This window comes from Podarcis gaigeae (assembly GCF_964106915.1).
Source record: "Podarcis gaigeae genome assembly, chromosome: 11".
Classification (NCBI taxonomy): Eukaryota; Metazoa; Chordata; class Lepidosauria; order Squamata; family Lacertidae; genus Podarcis; species Podarcis gaigeae.
The window spans coordinates 37,955,577-37,978,794 of record NC_139687.1 but is presented as its reverse complement, the minus strand read 5'-3'; the positions used below and the strand labels follow the sequence as shown (position 1 = coordinate 37,978,794).

General features: G+C 45.3%; 1 long non-coding RNA gene across 1 annotated transcript; it reads left to right on the top strand.

Annotated features, from left to right (window-relative positions):
- The first annotated feature begins 421 nt into the window (after window positions 1–421).
- LOC310827548 lies at window positions 422–16,404 on the top strand. Its single transcript, XR_014556393.1, has 3 exons — window positions 422–723; window positions 3,297–3,356; window positions 15,894–16,404. It is a non-coding gene; the product is annotated as an uncharacterized lncRNA (long non-coding RNA).
- Window positions 16,405–23,218: the final 6,814 nt, after the last annotated feature.

The window sequence follows — 23,218 nt, the reverse complement described above, 5'->3', positions numbered from 1 at the left end:
CACCTCTTTTTTCTAGAAAAAGTAGCACTGGGTGTATGAGTGTATGTAGAAACAAACCTAGTATGCAAAAGGTTTTGTTTTTTTAATTTGCATTTTATGCTCCTCCCACTTTTGCCTCTGACCCCGCCCACCACTGGGACGCTGTGGCCCCCCAGAAGGTTGATCAGAACAGAAGGTTCAAGAAGGTTCCGCAGCCTTGCTCTGGCCTATAATCCCTTCCCCCTTACAAACCGAGGTCAATCTGACTGACGTACAGGAAGAAACTCTCTCTTCAGCCTGCCAAAGCTAACATTCACACAAAGAAGCGTGACGTTGATTTAACCGTACTTTGCCCTTGTCTGGGTGGCGAAACACTTGGTTGTCATACGACATCCTTCAATTTACACAGGCCTTTCGCCGGAATCGAGAGCAATCTTTCAGCTCTTGAGTTGACAAAGAATCCCTTCTGCGATTGGTTAGGCCAAGTGGGCAGGTGCTCAGCCTCTCAGGAAATGTCTGTGGCATGGACTTGATAAATGGCTTTCTCTTGCATGCTCAAAGATTGCCATATTTTGGTATGAATGATCGCCCACTTTACATATCAGGAGTTTCTGAATACACATGGCAACAGGTGGGTCTGCATTGACTTAGCTCCAGCCCTGGGAAATGCACAATATATTGTCAACATGGATAGACAAGGACATGTTGTTCTTGCGCACTGCCAGTGACCTTTCTGCGGCAAAGGTAATGCACCCAAGCTTAATTTCTCGCAGTTCTCGGCTTTTACAGAAAGATTCTAAGAGGCTCAGTTTTGAACAAGATTAAACATGTTCACAGCTGAAATCTAAATGGGTTCTGCATCGATGTTGAAATGGTGTGCTTAAACGCTGATCCCTAATGCAGCCTACGCGAGACCCACAGCAAATGTTCTCCCCAGCTGCTGCTCTTCCCATTAGCAGAACGGGGGAGAAGAATTAAGGAATCACCCTCGCAAAAGAATCTGTAGCCAAGGCTTCAGTAGCTGTCAGTTTGTAGGCGGAAGACTATAATAGATTGGAGAGCGACAGGAATTCTGAACTCAGGTCAGCTCCTCCAAACGCAACCATAATTTGGGGCACTCTTTATATGCGCTGCCTTGGTTATATTTAGAGCCTCGCTTGCAATTCATTTTCAGGAAATTCTCAGCAGCCGTGAGGGCTAGAACCTTGGAAAAATATATAAACTGAGTTGAGTGCCACATTGTTTTATTGGCAGTGCTGCAATTTGTCTGAAGCTGAAGTGAAGAGCATTGCTTCTTTGAGAGGTGAAGGGCAGCTTCCCAATGGCAGATTGTTGACACAATGGCAGATTGGATTCAGTGGTGGAGCTTCGTGCTCCAGCACTGGGGGCGGAGAGCAGGCGGGGCTGGCTCGTGTCCTGGGGGTGGGGCGCCCAGCACAGGGGGGGGGCAGCCCTGATGGCACCCTGGGAATCGTGCTGCCAGGGGCGGTGTGCTCCCCCCACACTCCTCTTCCTCCGCCAGTGATTGTATTCAACATTGCCTTAAGTTCAGATTTAAAATGGCGGGTGCTAATGCATGTGTGTGGATTGCAGTGCCGTTTGTTTGCTTGTTTTCTACACAAGATAGCAAAGATGGCAAAGGTGTACAACTAGCATTTGACAACAAGTAAAAACACCTCATTACATCAAAGCTGCATAAGGGAATTTCTAGCTTATTTCAGATATAGACCTCGGTGCTAAACGTACTCCGGAGGAGGGGCTGTGTGTCTGCAGAATTAATAAAACCTACAGACACAATTAATTTCTACATGAAAACCACCCTCAAAACATATATATATATATATACACACACACACTTGGCGTGAGAAGCCATTTAATCTGAACAATACTTTCTGTCCATTAGAAGCAATCCAATATTGTGTACCTGTTTTCATACATCCATTCTGTCATGTTCTGCAATGATCTGTGTAATTTTTAAAAAATACTAATCTGCATGGAAATTTGCATTTAAATGTATATTTTTTAATACATTTTCTTTCAAAACATGGATTTTTAAAGACATTTGGATATTTTTGTGGGTGAGCAGGAGACTCCACCCCCTACACATTATGGAAGATTGGGGCAAATTTGCATTTGGAAAGACGGGTCTGTCTGTGGCCACCATATCTTGTCTGGCCCTCAAGTAATGCAGGGTTAAGCGAAAGGTCAGGAGTCTGTGATAGATGCCTTTAAAACTACTTCCATTTCCTAAAACCCAAGGTAATGGTGGGGTGGAGTTAACAAATCAAAGGTCATGGCACAAGTGAAAGAGTAAAGTGCATAGCTGCAAATTGTCCAAACATCCAAGTGTCTACACTGGTATGTACTTAGTGTCATCTCCCCTTCCCCAAAATAAGTGTTTCCTGTTTGGAGTGTGAACCAATTCCACAGAGGATGAATTAACACTTATCTATTAGGCCAGATAAGATAAAGCAAATGTCTTTCCACCCCTGAAACCATCTGGGAGTCACCTAATCCTCAGAGCCCTTTTGTATACATCAAATTGGTGGCATGTTTAGCAGATGCCGATGGAGTCACAACTCTACACCCATGTCCCAGCTTCCACGTCCCATGGTACTTACTGTCAGCAAATTTTGGTAGGTCACTAAAAGGTAAAGGTAAAGGGACCCCTGACCATTAGGTCCAATCGTGACCGACTCTGGAGTTGCGGCGCTCATCTTGCTTTATTGGCCAAGGGAGCCGGCGTACAGCTTCCGGGTCATGTGGCCAGCATGACTAAGCCGCTTCTGGCGAACCAGAGCAGCGCACGGAAACGCCATTTACCTTCCTGCTGGAGCGGTACCTATTTATCTACTTGCACTTTGGTGTGCTTTCGAACTGCTAGGTGGCCAGGAGCAGGGACCGAGCAACGGGATCTCACCCCACCGCGGGGATTCGAACCGCCGACCTTCTGATCAGCAAGCCCTAGGCTCTGTGGTTTAACCCACAGTGCCACCCATGTCCCTACATATTGATTATTGCAAGGTCAATTGAGAATCACACAATTCACTGTTGTGCCTAAGGGCCATTTCTTACTGACTCCAGAGCTGAGATGGAGGGGGGTGGGGAATGGTTCATTTCACATTTTAATGTGAACCTACCTAATTCACACATCCCAAAATAATATCTGGACTGAAATGAAACTATGATTCAAAATCCACATTTCTCCAAACGTTGCACTGCAGCTTTCCAGTTAAATAATGCCCATATATTAGAGGAAGGCATACATAAGCATGCACAAGTGCATCATGTTGAATCATGTCTTGTTGCTCCCCTAGATCCGCTTTTGGACTGCCCTCCCTGGACATGCCAGAGACTGAACACAGAACCTTCTGAATGTAGGTACCCCTAAGCTTCAGCCCTTCCCATGGAAGCATGCTGCAATGTGCTTGACTTCAATAGGCTTCACTGCATTTTTATTCTGAACTGGATCAAAGCCAATATACAGCGAGTTGTTTTGTGCATGCCATCTGTCTATGCATGATGTCCTCCATATGCTACAACAGTGGCTTGAGGTTAGGAGCTGGCATGCTACTAGTGCTTCAGAAAAGAAGCCCTGACTCTCCTTGCATCCACACAAAACACAGCTTCGACGCACCAGCCTGTTCATCCAGCTTTGGAATGCTTCAGAAATCTCTGGTGCCCAAAACTATACTGTAGTGCCTTTAATTTGATATATCTGTTTCCCAACTAGTTGACCAAGAACACATTTCCTAGGCATGCTTCCCTAGTAGCAAGCCCCACTGAACACAGCGGGACTTGCTGTCAAGTAAACATACATGAACTTGCATTCTATGACTGTGTTGAGTAGAGTATAGTCCTGTTGATGCATTTCCCGCTAGTTCGTGCTTCTCCCACAATTGTGAATTCCACATCTAATAATAATAATAATAATAATAATAATAATAATAATAATAATAATTTATTATTTATACCCTGCCCATCTGGCTGGGTTTTCCCAGCCACTCTGGGCGGCTTCCAACAAAACACTAAAATACAATAACCTATTAAACATTAAAAGCTTCCCTAAACAGGGCTGCCTTTAGATGTCTTCTAAAAGTTTGGTAGTTATTTTTCTCTTTGACATCTGGTGGGAGGGCATTCCATAGGGCGGGCGCCACTACCGAGAAGGCCCTCTGCCTGGTTCCCTGTAACTTGGCTTCTCGCAGTGAGGGAACCACCAGAAGGCCCTCAGCGCTGGACCTCAGTGTCCAGGCAGAACGATGGAGGTGGAGATGGTCCTTCAGGTATACTGGTCTGAGGCCGTTTAGGGCTTTAAAGGTCAGCACCAACAGTTTGAATTGTGCTCGAAAACGTATTGGGAGCCAGTGTAGGTCTTTCAGGACTGGTGTTTCAAGACAGGTAAGATGCTCATCACTGTATGACTTTTAACATATCAGAACCAGGCTGGGCTCCTTTTATTTGCAGTTCAGCCTAGCGGGGCACATGCTTAGCATGTAGAAGGCTCCAGATTCAATCCTGACATCTCCAGGTAGGGTGGAGAAATCCTCATGTGTGAACCTGGGAGAGTTTCTGCCAGTCAGTGCAGATCAGACACAGAGAGCCTCTGGCCCTCCAGATATCATTGACCTGAACTCCCATCATCCCAGACCATTGATGGTGAGAGTTGGAATCCAACAACATATGTGGTAGGAGGGAGGGCACATGTTCTCCCTCCTTTCTGTAGACCAGTGTTTCCCGAACTTGGGTCTCCAGCTGTTTTCAGACTACAATTCCCATCATCCCTGACCACTGGCATTGCTAGCTAGGGATGTTGGGAGTTGTAGTCCAAAAGCAGCTGGAGACCCAAGTTTGGGAAATGCTGCTGTAGACAATGCTGAGCTAGATAGAACTCTTGAGCTGAGTTTGTATAACACACTTGCCTACAAACAGGGCAGTGAACTCCTCTGCTACTGTGCTGAGCTGCATATCCAGTTCAGGTTCTGTGCCTGCCTTCCCCCCCTAACTAAAACAATTTTTAAGAGGTACTAATCCCTTCCCCCATAACCTTAACTATACAATAAGGAAGCACACATCATTTACAGACAGGTTTGTCACCTCCTTTCCTGGACATCTCTAGCTTTTACCGTAACTGGTGTGTTTTTTTACTGGGTTTTCTTTTTAACTTAAACAGTAAAAAAACTGACATTAAAGGCTGCATTTACAGCTTATCTCATCACCCACTGCTGCACTGGTCCCCATTAACAACTTTATTATTCAATGACGAGTCACTATTTAGTACTGAATGCAAATTAGTTAACTCAGAACAGCGGGCAAAGTATATAAAAATTATGGGATGTTCCCCAAGGCTACAGTTCCTGGTCTTGCCTTGAAAAGGTACCCTTCCTTCTGCTAAAGATAAAAGACAAAGCAGTTAAGCAGAATATAGTCATTGGGGAGCAGAGAAGTGCTGCACATTCCTAGAAAAGGGTTCTTACCAACATGCCGGCTCCAAGAGTCATGAAGCCATGGCTCACCTTTCTGGTATGCCTCTTTCCCAGGGTTGGCTGAGTGAGCAACCTTCCTTAGGATACTATTACCTGGCAGATGTACTTCTGTATTTATACCAGACTGGGCAGAAGATCAGATGGAGCACCATTTGAATTTTCGGCCACCAACATCACAGTTATTTGGGCTGCCTCTGATGCTTCCTCTTTTAGCTGAAGGACACCCTACTGGCTCTTTTAATATGATGAAGTATGATACTTAAATCTTTGCTTGATATATTATTAGGACTTGTTTTTAACATTCCAAACTTGTTCTTGGATTCATTGTCCTCAGACGAGAAATACTATAATCCTACCATATACCGGTATATATATCTTCATTCAGGTTCCCTCTAAAGCAGGGCTGGCCAGCCTGTGGCCATCTAGATGTGGCTGGGCTCCAGCTGCCATTGTCCCTGGCCATTGGCCATGCTGGCTGTAGCTGACGGAAGTTGGGAGCCTAACATCCGGATGGCTGCAGGCTTAAATAAAGTGCTTTAATTGCCTAGGAAAAGAAGGGAAGTGACTATTTACTCCGCTTCAGCTAATGTGGAGTGTAGCAGTGCAATAGTTAAGCTGGTGACATTAAAAATGAAAACAAAACAAAAAACATAATCCTGATCAAGTTTGAATTATGTAAGGTGCTATTCTGCCTCTCAGCATACACTCCGGGGGGTGGAGAAACATTTGGATTTGTGTAGGACAGCCAACAAACTTGGAATGGCCCTGATTTTAGTCCAGATATTCAAAGCCAGAATTTATACGGTTTCCCCCTAGTGCTTAAAAGGTGTTGCACGTAATAAGGCAAGGCACTATTTCAGTAACGCCTTGCTCGAAAGAGATTTTTAAAAATCGCTATGACAATCATTTCCCATCTCCCAAAGAGGGTGAGAGCTGCAATTTATGCTCCCAAAGACTACCTTTTTCTTAAAGCTCTTAAGGAACATTTTTGGTAATAATGGCTGATTTAGATAGATTCCCAAGGTGCTGGATCATTGCTGATGACATTAATGGTTTAAGGCTCCCTGAATGTTGATTGATTGCCGTAATCTGCTGAAACTATTTCAGGACATAGATTTATTATTATTAAGCCTATAAAATGGTGTCAGGGTCAAAGCAAGCTGATGATTTGTTTTGTGATGCAGACATTATACAGGAGCAGGTGAAATCTTTTAATAAATGTGAAATGCAGGCGAGAACAATGTTTCATCTTCTTTCGTTGGAAAAATCTGTGGCCGGCTATACAGATTACAGCAGCGCAGGGAGAGTGCATTTCGACTAAGGATACTCGTGGAAAATAACCTTCAAGCACCAAACAAGCTCTGAGCTTTGCTTGACAGTAGCACTTTGCTTAGACTATAGACACCTCTTGGGGGGTCTTGCTCCATGGGCAAGTCTATAGCATGGAAGCACAAGATGGAACAAACTTCCTAGAGCTAAACAGAGTTGTGGCTGAATGGAAGAACTATAGGAATTCCATGCATGCTACCTCCAAGTCTACTAAAATAAGTCACCTCGGTTGCATGCAGTGCCTTTTACCAGGTTAAACAGCTCATCTGCTGCAGCCAATGTAGGCTGATCCTTTAGGGCCACTGGATCACAGCCTTCCTGTGAAAACTTGCCAAACTTTTTTTTTTTTAACTCCAGCCCTCAAAAAAATCTCAAAGCCACATTCTCTCTCATATTCTACACACACTTTATACATCTGTCTGAACTCGGAGCAGCTCTGCAAACATTCTTGTTAATGTACAGTTCTCTGACCAACCAGGCCTCTGCAGTACTTAAAGGTAAAGGTAAAGGTACCCCTGCCCGTACGGGCCAGTCTTGACAGACTCTGGGGTTGTGCGCCCATCTCACTCAAGAGGCCAGGGGCCAGCGCTGTCCGGAGACACTTCCGGGTCACGTGGCCAGCGTGACATCGCTGCTCTGGCGAGCCAGAGCCGCACACGGAAACGCCGTTTACCTTCCCGCTGGTAAGCGGTCCCTATTTATCTACTTGCACCCGGAGGTGCTTTCGAACTGCTAGGTTGGCAGGCGCTGGGACTGAGCAGCGGGAGCGCACCCCGCCGCAGGGATTCGAACCGCCGACCTTTCGATCAGCAAGTCCTAGGCGCTGAGGCTTTAACCCACAGCGCCACCTGCGTCCCTTCTGCAGTACTTAGCCAGTCCTAAACCAAAAACACATCTCTGGCAAAGAGATCTGTCCTGTGTGTCTCTAAGCAGGTAAACCATGTGGCTGTTCAAACTGCCTGCAATTAGACCTGCATGAAAAGCTCACCTGATTTGTTGCTATGAGGGCTAACCAGCAGCATTCATACTGGCATATTAGGGCTACCTCAAAGGGCAATCCAAACATGCTCAGAGCTCACCTCAAAGCACGTTGTTTGTGTTATGTACAGAAGTTCTCACCCTGGGCCAGCAGGGGGATACTGTAAATAGTTATGCAAATAAGGGATCGAAAGTGACGTTCAGTGATTGGATAGTTTTAGAAAATTGTTGCAGTTACGTTGTACTGGAGCTCTATATAAGCAGGTTGGTTGAACCCTTCAGTTCAGTTCTGTTCTGGCCTGTGAATAAACAAGTGCTGTTTGAAGAATCACTGTGTCGTCTGATATGTTCACCCACAACTTAACACTTTGTAGCTAGTTGGGAGAAGAGTGTGGCTCCTAATTAAGAGAGAACAGCAATGGACTGAATGCATGAGCATCTTTCTAGAGAATCTAAACCATCTTTTTTTTAAAAAAAAACCTAAATCATTTAGTTTTATTTTTCAGAATGAGGGAGGATTGGCTTCTGTAGATGCTGCAACCTTCCCTACTTCCCTCGAGAGCCAGTATGGTGTAGTGGTTAAAAGCAGTAGTCTCGTAATCTGGGGAACCGGGTTCGTGTCTCCGCTCCTCCACATGCAGCTGCTGGGTGACCTTGGGCCAGTCACACTTCTTTGAAGTCTCTCAGCCCCACTCACCCCACAGAGTGTTTGTTGTGGGGGAGGAAGGGAAAGGAGAATGTTAGCTGCTTTGAGACTCCTTAAAGGGAGTGAAAGGTGGGATATCAAATCCAAACTCTTCTTCTTCTTTTCTTCTTATGTTGTTGGGACTGTAGGGTTTTTAGGGGTCAAGTATAAACTTCCTTTCACTTCTAGGCTTTTTAGCTATGTGCAGTTGCATACCCCCCAACACTTTGAAGCCCAAATGCAGGATCCCATTTTCCCAGATGCCATCCTCCCATTTTTTTATCGTGAGATCATGGCAGCCATTTTGGTTGCCACAATCTAGTGTGATATGGCACTGTGGTCGTCGATGCCCCCCAGCACTTTTTGGGCCACGGCGCCCAAAAACAGATGTTTGGGGGCATCATGCAAGATCACAACCCTTTAAAAAGTGTATTTTCAGGGGGGATTGCACAACAAAATTGCACAAGATCACGGTGACCAAAATGGCCACTGTCTTCTTATAATAAAAATCTGGTTTTTCTGTGACACTTGTGGGGAATGCATTTGCATCTTCAATATTGGTCCTATTGGTCACTTTCTAGCCTTCTGTCTTTAGTTTTGTTTCAGTTTTTGAATGTTTTAATCACCTGGGTTTTTTTAATGCAAAGTATTCTAGATTGCCAGATGCCGGGTAATGTAAAAAAATCTTTGAAATAAGTCAATAACCAAACAAACTAATCTAATTTGCTTAATATTAAAACCCAAAGTGCTTTGACCAAATCTGACTTTAAAAAATAATTTGTTTCCCCTCCCAGTATCTCTCACATTTTCTTTTTAAAGGCAAAAAGTCCCATCTCCCCACCCCCACCCCAAAATAATGTTAAAACAAGGATAGGGGTTACAGGCCAATGTGACAGAGGAAGAGATCATTATTCCCCAGGGTAGGGGAAGGAAAACTTGAAAGGCCAGAACTGAAACTTGCACAGGCAAAAAAATAAAAAACCCTACATAAGCAAAAAGATTGCAGCTGGTGCCTAAGATGATGGGGAAGATCTGTTTAAAGGTTGTTCACATTTCCAAGCAAATGCAGAACATCAGAGAACCAAAGGCCTTCATACTCAAAGTGATAGTCTTTTCTTGGTGCAGTGAATACAGTACAGTCTGAAGGAAAGTTACAGGAAACATAGGATACCAGGTCAGCCAGATAAGACCACTAATTCAGTATTCTTTCTTTCTGGTCCTGAATCTCTGAGATAGCAAGCAGGGGTCTTTCAAATCTCCTGCTACTGGAAATATTTTTAGACCAACTTTCCCCAACCTGATGCCCTCTAGATCAGCTTCTCTCAAACTTTGGTTCCCCAGATGTTCTTGAACTACAACTCCCATCATCCCTGACCACTGGCGAAGCTGGCTAGGAATGATGGGAGTGGTAGTCCCACAGCATGCAGAGACCCAAAGATGAGAAAGGCTAATCAAAATATTTTGGAGTAGTACAACTCCCAGTGCATCCAGACATTGTAGTCCAAAACATCTGGAGGGCACCAGGTTGGCAAAGGTTGTTTAGACAGATACCATAGATTGTCCTTGTGTCAATAGGTGTGTGTGTGTGTGTGTGTGTGTGTGAATCTGAACTTATTCTATGGTTTATTACTGTAGATCATGGCGTAAGTAAGAAGATTGGCATTACTAAACATGACAGGTGACCCACCATTATGAACTTTCTTGAACCCTGGTACCAGTCTAATCTCAAAGCATGCCCTGGAAGGCATTCATAAAATATCTTGAGTTCCTCACACCTCGTAAAAGTCAGCACATGTAAATCAAGTTGCCAGTAAACTCTGTTTAACACCTGAATGGATGACATCAAGATAATGGTGAGATAATTTTAAGACAGGAGGCGGGCAAAGGATGGCCAGGTTTAGTCAATTGCTCACTGGGAACATATTCTTTCAACCTTTTGTTAAGCAAAACACATGCTAGTAGGCAGGAAACTCTAAGATAAAATGAGATGGGGGACTTGCCAGTAGTACACATGAAAAGGATCTAGGAGTCTTAGTAGATCACAAGTTGAACATGAATCAACAGTGTGAAGCAGCAGCAAAAAAGGTGATCAGGAACTAGAAGAAAATGTGAACACAGAGTAGGAAGAGAGGAAGCGTCACATGCAGGGTCTAAAATGGCAAGACACGCAATTTGCCTGGGATACAAATTAGCCTAGGCAAGCAGACAGCCTGATTTTATGAGAAAGTGAAATTCCAAAAAGAACATATTAGCGTGCTATTTTGCTAAATTGCAAACAAATAAATAACATTAGATTTGTACAACAATTGAACATTTAGCAAGAATGCTCCTTGCTACAGCAAATCAACTATAATTATTTCCTAAGAAAATAAAGGGCTGATTAGAAAAGAGAAAACAGGAGGGTATTAAATGGTGGTTACTCAGCAAAAGCATCACTCCTTACCAGTTAATGATCCAGAGCCAAGTAAATAACAGAAAGCATGTTCAAGTTGCATTGAAAACTGTAGGACTGGATATAAGTTATAAGCTCTGGTCACGATCTGGCAGGATAATAATAATAATAATATAATAATAATAATAATAATAATAATAATAATAATAATAATAATTTATTATTTATACCCCGCCCATCTGGCTGAGTTTTCCCCAGCCACTCTGGGCGGCTCCCAATCAGTGTTAAAAACCGTACAGCATTACATATTAAAAACTTCCCTGAACAGGGCTGCCTTAAGATGTCTTCTGAACGTCAGGTAATTCTTTATCTCTTTGACATCTGATGGGAGGGCGTTCCACAGGGCGGGCGCCGCTACCGAGAAGGCCCTCTGTCTGGTTCCCTGTAGCCTCACTTCTCGCAATGAGGGAACCGCCAGAAGGCCCTTGGCGCTGGATCTCAGAGTCCGGGCTGAACAATGGGGGTGGAGACGCTCCTTCAGGTATACAGGACCGAGGCCGTTTAGGGCTTTAAAGGTCAGCACCAACACTTTGAATCGTGCTCGGAAACGTACTGGGAGCCAATGCAGATCTCTCAGAACCGGTGTTATGTGGTCCCGGCGGCCACTCCCAGTCACCAGTCTCGCTGCCGCATTCTGGATTAATTGCAGTTTCCGGGTCACCTTCAAAGGTAGCCCCACGTAGAGCGCGTTGCAGTAGTCCAAGCGTGAGATAACTAGAGCATGCACCACTCTGGCGAGACAGTCCGCGGGGAGGTAGGGTCTTAGCCTGCGTACCAGGTGGAGCTGGTAGACAGCTGCCCTGGACACAGAGTTAATCTGCGCCTCCATGGACAGCTGTGAGTCCAAAATGACTCCCAGGCTGTGCACCTGGTCCTTCAGGGGCACAGTTACCCCATTCAGGACCAGGGAATCCTCCACACCTGCCCGCCTCCTGTCCCCCAAAAACAGTACTTCTGTCTTGTCAGGATTCAACCTCAATCTGTTAGCCGCCATCCAACCTCCAACCGCCTCCAGGCACTCACACAGGACCTTCACCGCCTTCACTGGTTCTGATTTAAAGGAGAGGTAGAGCTGGGTGTCATCTGCATACTGATGAACACCCAGTCCAAACCCCCTGATGATCTCTCCCAGCGGCTTCATATAGATATTAAAAAGCATGGGGGAGAGGACAGAACCCTGAGGCACCCCACAAGTGAGAGCCCAGGGATCTGAACACTCACCCCCCACCACCACTTTCTGGACACGGCCCAGGAGGAAGGAGCGGAACCACTGTATGACAGTGCCCCCAGCTCCCAGCCCCTCTAGACGGTCCAGAAGGATGTTATGGTCGATGGTGTCAAAGGCCGCTGAGAGATCCAGCAGAACTAGGAAACAGCTCTCACCTTTGTCCCTAGCCCGCCGGAGGTCATCAACCAGCGCGACCAAGGCAGTTTCAGTCCCATGGTGAGGCCTGAATCCCGATTGGAAGGGATCCAAATGGTCCGTTTCCTCCAGGCGTGCTTGGAGTTGTTCAGCAACCACCCGCTCAATCACCTTGCCCAAGAATGGCAGATTTGAGACTGGGCGATAGTTGGCCAAATTGGCCGGGTCTAAAGATGTTTTTTTAAGAAGCGGTTTAATGACCGCCTCTTTCAGCGGGTCTGGGAAGGCTCCCTCACAGAGGGAAGCATTCACCACCCCACAGAGCCCATCGCCCAGCCCTTCCCGGCTCGCTTTTATCAGCCAGGATGGGCAAGGATCAAGGAGACAGGTGGTCGGTTTCACTCGTCCAAGCAGCCTGTCCACATCCTCGGAGGTAACAGATTGGAATTGATCCCATGTAACAGGACCAGACAGAACTCTAGCACTCTCCCGCCCTGGCCCTGCTCCCACAGTGGAGTCTACCTCCTTCTGAATCTGAGCGATTTTATCTGCAAAAAACTTTGCAAAAGCATTGCAGGAGATCTTGGGGTCCCTACCAGGCCCCGGTGGTACAGGTGGTTCTGATAGATTGCGAACCACCTGAAAAAGTCTCCTGCTGCTGTTTTCTGCAGATGCAATGGAGGCGGCGAAGAAGGCCCTCTTCGCCGTCGCCATTGCCACTTGGTAGGCTCGACGTTGAGCTCTAACCCGTGTCCGGTCTGATTCAGAATGAGTTTTCCGCCACCGGCGCTCTAGCTGTCTCAACGATTGTTTCATCACCCTCAGCTCCGGGGAAAACCACGGGGCTGTCCGGGCTCCATGCAATCGGAGAGGGCGCTTCGGAGCCAGACAGTCAATAGCCCTGGTTAACTCCGCATTCCAGTGGGCCACCAGGGAATCAGCTGAAAGGCCATCAACTTGGGATAAAGCATCCCCTACCACTCTCTGGAAGCCAATTGGATCCATTAAGTGGCGGGGGCGGACCATCCGAATCGGTCCCACCTCCCTGCGAAGGGGAAGGGTTGCGGAGAAGTCCAGTTGCACCAGGAAGTGATCTGACCATGGCACTTCTTTTGTTTCGCTTTTAGTTAATGTCAGATCACCAACATCCGTAGAGGTAAACACCAAGTCTAAGGCATGTCCGTGGCTATGAGTTGGGCCAGACTTATTCAGGGACAGCCCCATGGAGGCCATGCTTTCCACGAAGTCCCGAGCGGCCCCTTGTAAGGTCGTGTCGGCATGGATGTTAAAATCCCCCAGGACAACCAAGCTAGGTGTCTCCAGGAGCATATCCGCCACGACCTGAAGCAGCTCGGGCAGGGAATCCTTGGTGCAGCGGGGAGGTCGGTACACCAGTAGGAATCCTGTACTGCCCCTATTGCCCAACTTCCAGAACATGCACTCAGAAAACTGAGTCTTCCCAATAGGACGCCTGGTGCAGACTAATGACTTCCTAAAAATCACTGCAACCCCCCCTCCCCGCCCACATGACCTGGGTTGCTGTGCGTAAGAGAAACCTGGTGGGCAAGCAGCGGCAAGGACAGGCCCATCTGCTTCATCCAACCAGGTCTCTGTCACACATGCCAGATCAAATCCTCCATCCACAATCAGGTCGTGGATGGCAGTGGTTTTATTAATCATTGACCTGGCATTGCACAGCAACACTTTCAGGTCATGTGGGTTTCCCTTGCTGATTACTGTATCCTTTCGGTCAGGACCAGACCTGGAGGCAGGGATAGTCCTCAAACAACGACTAAACCTGCCTCCTCGGTAATGACATGGTCTGGTCTTAGCATAACTCCTCCTCCTGCCCGTGATCACTGAGATCGGGTGTCCCAATACATCTCCCCCTGTGGAACCTGCCCCACCCAATCTATTGGCTGAGGCCCACTCCCAGGCAGCCATGACCCTTCCCCTTAAAAGGCAAAATACAAACTATATAATAATTTAACAGAATAATAATAATAATAAAACAAAACAGAACAAAACAAAACAAAACAAAACAAAACAAAACAAAGCAAGAAACAATAGCCCTGACTAAATGCTTATCCCACCCCAAGCAAAAATAAAATAATGAAATAATATAATATTATAAAAAACAACAACCACCATTTAAAGTGCTGCAAATTAAAAGCGCTTAAAACATTTAAAACCATTGTGTCCATTGCTTCCGGTAGCTGCTCAGACCTCTAAACTGTAGTGGTAGTGCAGGCCCTGCCCCCTAGGCCGGATGGAGTTGGCAGGAGAGGGAGCGGTCTTCCCAACACTCACGCAAGCAGCAGCAGCAGCCGTGTCCCGGAGGCCTCTCTCAGGCCTCTTATGCTGTGGCAGTGAGCGCAGGCCCCGCCCCCTAGGCCGGATAGAGTTGGCAGGAGAGGGAGCGGTCTTCCCACACTCACGCAAGCAGCAGCAGCAGCAGCATAGGATGTTCGCCTATGCAAGTCCAGTTAAAATGAACAGACGCAGCTCTCTGCATTTGAATGGAGCAAGCACAGGAGCTTCAAATGTGACTAATTTCGGCAGAATTTAAACATGTATATATTTTCTTCCAGTTGCACCCACAGAATTAGATTTATTTATTTCAGTATATATTCAAAGACCGCTTCAAGACATACTATGGTGGAAGAATCTACACACATATTTAAAAAAAAAACAACGCTGTGAAAATGCTTTATTTTAAAACCTTTTGAAAAATACATTGAATTTTGCATAGCTCACTGTCACTGTCTAGTGCCACATTTGTGTACTGCACTTTACAACACATCTAAAATGTTTTATTTGCAGCTGTATAGCTGGGTCTTATGAGGTTTATGATAATACATGGCAAAAAGTTAGATTAGCTGAGTGATGGGCAAATTTACCCAGACTCTGTTCAGATTGGTAGCAGTGGATACTGGGGGCGGGGGGATTGAGAGAGACAGAGCTTTAAATTCACTATTTCAGTAGACATTTTGGTTTCCTCACGGGGCACAAAAATGTAGGAGGTTCACACTGCTGCAGGAGATGGATTTCTCACAGACACCCCATGAAAAGTATGAGGAACACTCCACAGATGCTCTGGTGCTCCCAGTGCAGTCATATCCACCATATCCCAAGAGTGAGGAGAAGTTCACACTTTAGTGGGGCCAAGGGACCCAAGAGCCCAGTCCAGGCTGCAACCCCACTGCAATGAGGGGAGCAAAATGAGGCTCAATCAATAGGAGATCTTTGAGGGTATTTATGGAAGGTTATTCCCCTGTATCTACATATGCTCAGTCCCTGGCATCTCTGTAGGACTGCGAGAGAAGCCTTTCTGGAACCCCGAAGAGTCACTGCCAATCTGTGTCAACAATGTGGTGTTAGACGTGTCTGTGGTCCAACTCAGTATAAGGCAACTTCCTGGGTTCTTTTGATGCTCATACCAGCAAAAGAATGCTCTCATAACACCATTAAGTTCAGAATCTAACTGCACCACAGTGTCACCTCAGAGCCCTGTGATGGGAAGTGGAAACTTACTCCCATAGATCCTGTTGGCCTTGCATACCAAACCTGTCTTAAACCATGCCCATTTTTTTAGCCTCCTCCTCCTCCTCCTCCCCCCAGGTTTGACTGTGGTTCTTCAAAGCAGCCAGTATGGAAAAAACACTATAGGTAGCTATCGTCACTTCGACAAATGGATGAAAACTAGTCTCTGAATCTCTTCTCATTCTTCCTCCATGCTGCATTTCCTGAGAATTCTTTGTGGTGAATGGATTGGCACTGCTTAGACCAATGAGGAAATCCCCCCTTTTTTTCACAGCATCTGTAAACAATTAACAGGAATGCTAGCAAAAGCTCCGCTCAAAAGGGTGCTGTTCTTACAGAGTTATCGTGGAATTATGTCTTTGTGCAGTGTAATCTCTATGAAGTGCCCTTGGGCAGGAAGCCATAGTAAGCAAGCTGGCAGGTTCATGATATCTCTTTATCTAACAGGTTTGCCTAAGTAACATGTACCTGCAAGGTCTCTAGGATTTTAGGGGGGTTGTTGTTTTTTGCTTTTTTTAAACTTACTGAACTCAATGGATATTGTACCAGCTCTCCTGCTTTCAGAATACTTGATGTTTACTTTCATCTATTTCCTCCCTCTTTTGATTTCATTTTAAACACGGGGAAGACGTGGAGCTCAGAGTTGCAGCATCTGCTTTGCATACAGGAAGTCCCACGTTCATTCCCTGGCCAGAGGCGGAGCAACCTGCTGTGGTACCCGGAGCGGCGCTCGTCCTAGGGGGCATGGCGCGTGCCCCGGGAGGTGCCACCAATTGGGGGTTGGCATTTTGTCACACATAGAGTTGGATATGCAGGACAGTTTCTTTAGGCATTGTAAAACCAGGGATAACCAATGTGGTGTCCTCCAGATTGTAAGGGATGATTGTAAGGGAGTTGGAGCTTAGCAACACCTGAAGAACTACAGGTTTTCCACCCCCTGTCCTGGACCTTTGCTCTCTAGCTGATGTATCTTGACCACTGATTCCAGGGGTGCCAGCTTGAATAAAATATTGGGGGAGCCCAGGTAAACCCCACCCCACATAACTGATCACATGACACAGTACACACACACCATTTGAATGCCTATTGACTATGGGGCCCCCAGCCCTCTCACATATTTTATTGGGGGACCTCAGCCCCTAGAAGTTGGCTCCTATGACTGATACATAGATTCTTTCTCCTCTCTGGAGCATGAGAAAACTTGTTCTTTATTGCTCAGAAGAATGAGCATTGGAGACCTTCTACCTTCTGTGCCAGTTATTGGACTAGAAGACCCTCTTCTCTCTGCATTCTTCCCAGTGCAGTGACACTATGAAGTAGTAATGTTCTATGAATTCAGGATGCTAAAGTCAGTCTATTACCTACCGAATTCTAGTCTTCATTTGAAAAATTCAACCCAAGTCGAAAAAATATGTTCCACGTACAATTACAGCTAAGCACATTGGGAAGCATTTCCAAAGCTTATATTTTCAAGAGTTCCTTCTCGATCTTACTTGTCCTCTTTCAGTTCCCATTTCCATGGAAACAAGGTAGAAAAGGCTGCCATTGAGCACTGTACAAGCAACAGTCAGGATTGACAACGGGAGATCTTGCAGATACATTTTAGCTGCTGGAGGTCAGCAGAAAATAGTGCTAGGAAACCAAGTCACAATCTATATGAAGCAACGTGCATTGTCTCCTGAATGGCACACAAAGTAAAGCAAGGCCGATGAGATCATGAGGTAAATGAATATTCTTCCCACATACACAGTCACATAAATCCCTCTGGCTGCAGTTCAGCACTTGGGGACCAATGGGGTTGTGCATACCTACCTACCTGTGTGCTGGATTGTGGCCAATCCTTTTTTTTCCACCAGGCCATTAAATCACAGTTGTTTCTTTCAGAGCCTTACACAATAAAACACAGTTTGCATCTTCATTTCCCCCTTCATTCTTTATATGTGCAGCAAAGCAGCAGTCTGCACATCTATCACCCAAACTATAAGCTTGACGATATAATGCCCATGAGGTGTTCTTTGTCACTTGATGGTTGGCAAGATTGGTGCCAGTTTGAGGGAAACCTCAGCCAAGTGTCCCCGGTGGACCCTTCCTGTAAGAAGTGGGTTGATCTGGTGATGGGAACAGCAGGAGTCCATTTAAGTTTCCCACAATGACACTCGGTCAGGGGCACTGTGGGAAATTTAAAGGGTGGCTCACAGATCAAGACATCAGGGCAGGCGTCAGGGCCAGCTGGTCCTACCAAGGGTGTCGAGAGCTGGCACCAAGCCTGACACCTGGATGCAGCATTCACCAAGTGAGCAACTGCATCACATATGTCGAGCTCTAAACTCATCACCCAGAAAGCTTCTGTGACTTCCATGAGTATGGGAAGGTGAATTTATTCCCTTTCATTGCCTCACAAGAAATGCCTGTTACAGAGACGAAAGATACATGATGGATAACACTGACATGAAATAACAACGTGAGCCAAGGGGGTGTTCAGTAATTACATTCAGTGTCCAAAAGGAGAAAACACGATCTCATTGACTCCAATCAGTCTCTCCTTGTTCGACATTCCGACTAGAGCACTTTCCTAAATAAGATCTAAAGCCTCATTTATTCTACTCTCCTTCCACACACACACACACACACACACACACACCCTTCACCTTTGCTCAGACTCTATTAGCAAAGGTGGCCACTTTCCTTAATGCAAGAAGGGCTTTGCAGCACCCAATGCGGCATTTAAACGAAACAAAAGAAAAAAATATACAAGAAAGAAAAGGGCAACAACTGGACAGCTCTACCAGTATGCGGGTGGTGCTGATAATGCCAGGGTTGCAGGTTTGATCCCTGTATGGGGCAGCTGCAATGCAGGGGGCTGGACTAGATGATCCTCAGGGAGCCCTCCAACTCTACAGTTCTATGATTTTATGAACTCCAAATGGTACCAAAGTGTGACATCAAGAATTGGCATCAGGCCTCCGCAATGTTTGAGAAAAGTTGGTGCCTTGACATCCAGTACCTTTTCATAGAGCAGTTTATTGTTGACTCCCCATTACTATGCATGCAAATTTTCTGCAGCATTGATATGACATTATCCTCATCAAAATACTATCCTATATTTCCCCATTAAATCCAGGTTTACATCTCTCTCTCTCTCTCTCTCTCTCTCTCTCTCTCTCTCTCGTGTGTGTGTTACTTATGGGATTTTCAGGAACAATTGGGAAAATAACCTGGGTTTGCGTCCATAATATACAGCCATGGTGGGGGAAAGCGCCCCAGATGTATTCAGTATTTTCTTCAGTAGGTAACGATAGGTAAAGATTAAAAGAGATGTCAAGGTAGCATGGAGAACACTGGTAGTGATGTCAGATGTCATGAAACGTAATGCAAAAAAGTACAGTCCCTGATCATTCAAATAAAGTTTAACAAAAAAGTAAGCACAGCTACCATTCATAACAGCAGCTATTGGTGGCAGGGCTACTGTTGAAAATGGCCACTCTGCTTGTTTTGCATACATTTAAACTTTCATGATCAGAAGTCATACTTTTTTGCATTTTGTTTTAAAGACATTTGGCCCGCAGTTCATGTTTCCACCACCACCATTACCCATACTCAGCTGCCAACTGAGAAAATAATTTAATGTGTTCAGTGAAGTAGACTCCGGTCCAGAAAAAGCTGTCCCGAGATATATGATCTGAAGGCACATGAGGCTACTATCTTCCTGAAACTAAGCAGGACTGGGGCTGGTCATCAGTGCCTGGATGGGTGCCGACATAGAACCATGGGAATGTTGCTTCCAGCATGGAAGAAAAATCAGATTGTGGCCTGCAAGATGCTAAATGACTCTTATTTTTGCCCACTGGGAAAAGTGATTTGATTCCAACTGCACAACCTTTCAGAATCTTAATACTGTGAACATCTCTTTACATCTTTTTTTAATGCTAGGGGTTACTAAGCTTTGCCCTTTCACACTTTTGCATGTCTTTTCCTCCTTGATTGTATATGTGTCATTTTTCAGGAAGGAATTTTTTCCTTCAGTGCTATATAATGCTTTTTTTAAAAAACTGAGAAACTCAGAAGTAAAACCATCTGCTCCTGAGATATACACCTGTGTGCGAGAAACACACAGTCGGTTCCTAGCCTGCACGTTGACTTGGATCTCAAGAGGTGAGATTCTTATCCTGGATTTGGCTGACACTCTCAGCTCCCTTCCCAAAGCCACTAAACAGCGGACTTGGCGGAACATTTCTTGAGGAAATGGGAAGGGTATATGAAGGAAGCCAACTTCTTCTTGGGTTCCTTACAGCCCTAAAGACAGCCTGGCTTTGCTGAATTTTGAAGACTTTTCAGCAAACCTGCGCCAAGTTTTGAATGACTCAGGGTGAGGCTTCAAAGAGGCTGAGCTGAGTTATGATTCCACCTTAAACCAATCTGAGACTTGGCAGTGGGGACGGAATTTGCCATAAGATTTGGGTTTACTTGAAACTGAAACTCGCACAGGGATGCAAGGATGTGTAACTTGAAACGGAAAATTCATTTCTAAGAGTTCTTGTGGAGTTCCTAGGGGCTGTAGGAAGTAGGGTCTGGCCATGTTCCTCCATTTCTCCTTTCCCATGTGGGTGGCATCGTGATGCTTACTGCAGCTCTGAAAGATTATTCATTGCTAAGAAGCCGGAGATACAAAACAGGGAGAAATATGTAATGCAGCCAAAAGGCTTCTCTTTGTTTTTCATGGAGAATTTCACAGGGCCTTTGATGGGGAAGAGGGAAGAGGGTTACAGTTTATGGTCTAAATGTGTTTAGCCTTGGGCAAATGCAATGCGCTTTGGGTGCAGTCTACCAGAAGGAAGTTCTCCTGCACAAGCAATGTTCAAACGAATGGAAGCTTTGCTAGAGCACTGCCAGATCCCCATGCAGTTCTCGCTTGTCTCAACGGAGTCTTATCTTCCTAGCAAAATTGTGACCCTTATGATCGCAAGCGTCCAGAGCAAGCAACAGTATTACAGGCAACGGATCAGTAAGAATACCAAATAGATGCAATCAACCTTCCCGCTGACTTTAAAAATGCACAGGAATACCTGTCAATATGAAAAGCAGCAGTAAAGCGTGGTTAGCCCTGCTTGGGCACAGAGCAGAGTATAGAGTCAGGGTTTTATGCAACTGGTAAGGTTGTCATCAGCCAAACAGGAAGGGAAGCAATTTTCAGCTTCCCCCTCTATACCAATACCAGAGAGTTGGAGGGCCATATGGAGCTGATTTGGGGAGGTGGCACTGGGCTTATAAATGGTTGAAAACGGCAGCTGGAAGGCTTACAGTGAGTTGAGAGACACCACTGGACACAACCCTCAGCCTCCAATCGATGGACAGGGAAGGAGAGGTCGTGCTACTGGAGGGTGGAGCTGCGCTGAGGTTTGAGCACTGGAGCACCACCTTTTTTTAAAGGCTTGAGGCAGGCAGTAATCTTGCGGGAAAGTAAAAAGTCATTTGAAGAGGGGATCACTGCTACCAAGGTGAGTACAGTTTCACATCTGATAAGCACAGGCTGGACCAAGAAATGCCTGAGGTGAAAGAGGAGATGTTATCTCCCCTCCCCCCCCATTCCATGTACAGAAGTTGACTCTTGCATCAACAGTGGCAATGGGTCGATAACCTCTAGCTCAGAGTGTGCAGAGGAGGCCATGCACCCTACGCAGCTCTGTCATCCAACACTTTGCTGCCACTCCCTCCCATGTATCTGCTGCCCGAGGCAGTCACCTCACTCTGTCTGTCTGATGGTAGGGCCAGTCCTTCAAGTTCTGCAGGATTCATTTTCCCTCTTGCTTCGAAAAAAATTCCAAAATCTGTTTGACCAGAGATGACCGTTATGATTGGATGATTTGCAGTAGATTCATATCTTTTTCTGACTGCCAGCTGTTTAACAATGGCAACAATTGTTTTTGTTTTCCATATCAGCCTGTGAGAATCCTTAATCTTTAAGAATGTAAGATGAGTCCTATTGGATAAGGAGGAGAAGGGGCAGGTCTGTCTGGTCCAGCATCCTGTTCTCACAGTGCTTAACCAGGTGCCTCCACAAAGCCCAAAAGCAGGACATGAGCAGAATATACAGTAAATGTGTATATTGAATGTTCCCGTATATGCAGATCTTCCGAGCATATGGTTCATGGAGTTAGGGATGGGAAACACTGGCAATTTCAGCTTCTCTTAGTTTCCCATTTGGCTAGTCTTAGGTTCATTTCTCCACATAAGTTTGTGATTTTAATTTTTTTTAAGTTCTTGTGAAAATTATTCAGCATTTTAATATGGACTTCTCCTAATATGCACATTTTTGCAAACAAATTTCCATAATAAAATGCATTTTTGTATGTTGCTTCATGCTGCTTTCACACACATTTCCCCCTAATATACACATCTTGGGGAGGACAGCTTTGCACAAATCAGAGAAGTGTGGATTTCAAAGCATAGCTGCATTTCAGTCATATTTGGGGAGCTTCCCATTAAAACCTGAACCAAAATCAAATCCTCGTCTATCTCTGCATAGGTGCACCCATTGTTTTCCTTGGCAGATCATAGCTTCCAGTTAAAACATAGTTTGTAAGGGGATATATGGTTGATGCATGCTTCCTTTGTGTTCTCCTTGGATAGACGAAATAAGGAAATAGACTATGAGAAAAGTGGACACAATAGATGCAAACAAACTTATTCTCAAGACAGCTACTTTCAGGAACGAGAAGAAAAAGATCCCCAGGATGCTACTTTAGCTGGAGAACTACTCAAGCATCTTGAAGAAACATGCAGACTTTGAAAGGAGAAGCTGTGAGACCCCCAACAAACTTCTATTTATTTTCATGATAAGGTAGTGATGACTGTCTGTGGAAGTCATATATCATTTCCCCGGAGAAACTCCCAAGCGTTAAAGCATATTTTCTTTTTATTCTACTCTATAATAGTAAAAACCAATTACACCCACTCCTCCTGGCTGTCTTCTTGGATTATATTTAGAGTACTAATCTGACTAGTACAGCTGTCGCCCAATTAGAGAAATCTTAGTTGAATAATCATATGTTTAATTGATTATAACCGCTTAAATTTGCATTTGACTGCAATAGTGGGTTTTGTGGGGGGATGCGCTTCTTCTGGCCTTAAATGATACATGCATTTGTAGGAGGAGGTGCCCATCTTAAAGGAGACATCCCATGTGAGTGTGAAAAGAGGTGCAACATGTCACATTGCATCGGCAACATCTGTGACTGGAAAATGTAAATGTTCTCCCTTACCCCCCCCCCCAAAAAAAAATATCCAACGTGAGTGGCTGTGCCATTCCTTTAACAGGCAAGAGGGAGAGTACATCTGCATTTGTACACCATGTCAAAGGTTTAAAGATTAAGCAGAAATGATAGGAAGTCCAAATCAGAGCCCTG